The sequence below is a fragment of the Haliaeetus leucocephalus genome, unplaced genomic scaffold (assembly GCF_000737465.1).
Source record: "Haliaeetus leucocephalus isolate CR32 unplaced genomic scaffold, Haliaeetus_leucocephalus-4.0 Scaffold110, whole genome shotgun sequence".
Taxonomy (NCBI): domain Eukaryota; kingdom Metazoa; phylum Chordata; class Aves; order Accipitriformes; family Accipitridae; genus Haliaeetus; species Haliaeetus leucocephalus.
Genome location: NW_010972546.1, coordinates 2,049,914 through 2,050,376, shown reverse-complemented (window position 1 = coordinate 2,050,376; position 463 = coordinate 2,049,914).

The window sequence follows — 463 nt, the reverse complement described above, 5'->3', positions numbered from 1 at the left end:
TGGGGGGGGTTACCCCCGGGGGGGGGGGGGGGGCCACGAGTGGTGGACGAAGGGACCGGGCACCCACCGGCATTCCCGGTGCGAGCATCCGCGGGGCCACGCGCGTCCCCGCGCCGCAGCAAGGTCACCCCCAAGGGCAGGGCGCGGGGGCCCACGGGTGACATATGGCCCGGGAGCGGTGGCCGCGGGGCCGCTAAGCCACCGAGCCGTCACCCGCTAATCCCGGCACGGAGGCCGGCGGTCGGGGCACCGCACCCAGAGCCGCTGCCCGGCGCCTGCCCGGCACCCCCGAGCGGTGTGACTGGTGGGGACCGGTGTGACCACCGCGGGGAAGCACCCACGTCCCCCTGTGTCACACCCCCCCCTCACCCAGAGCTCGCTGGGCTGCGGGACGGCCCCCACCACCCAACGAGGTCAAAGGTCAGAGGCACAGATTTAGGGGACACCCCGGCTCCAGCGGGCA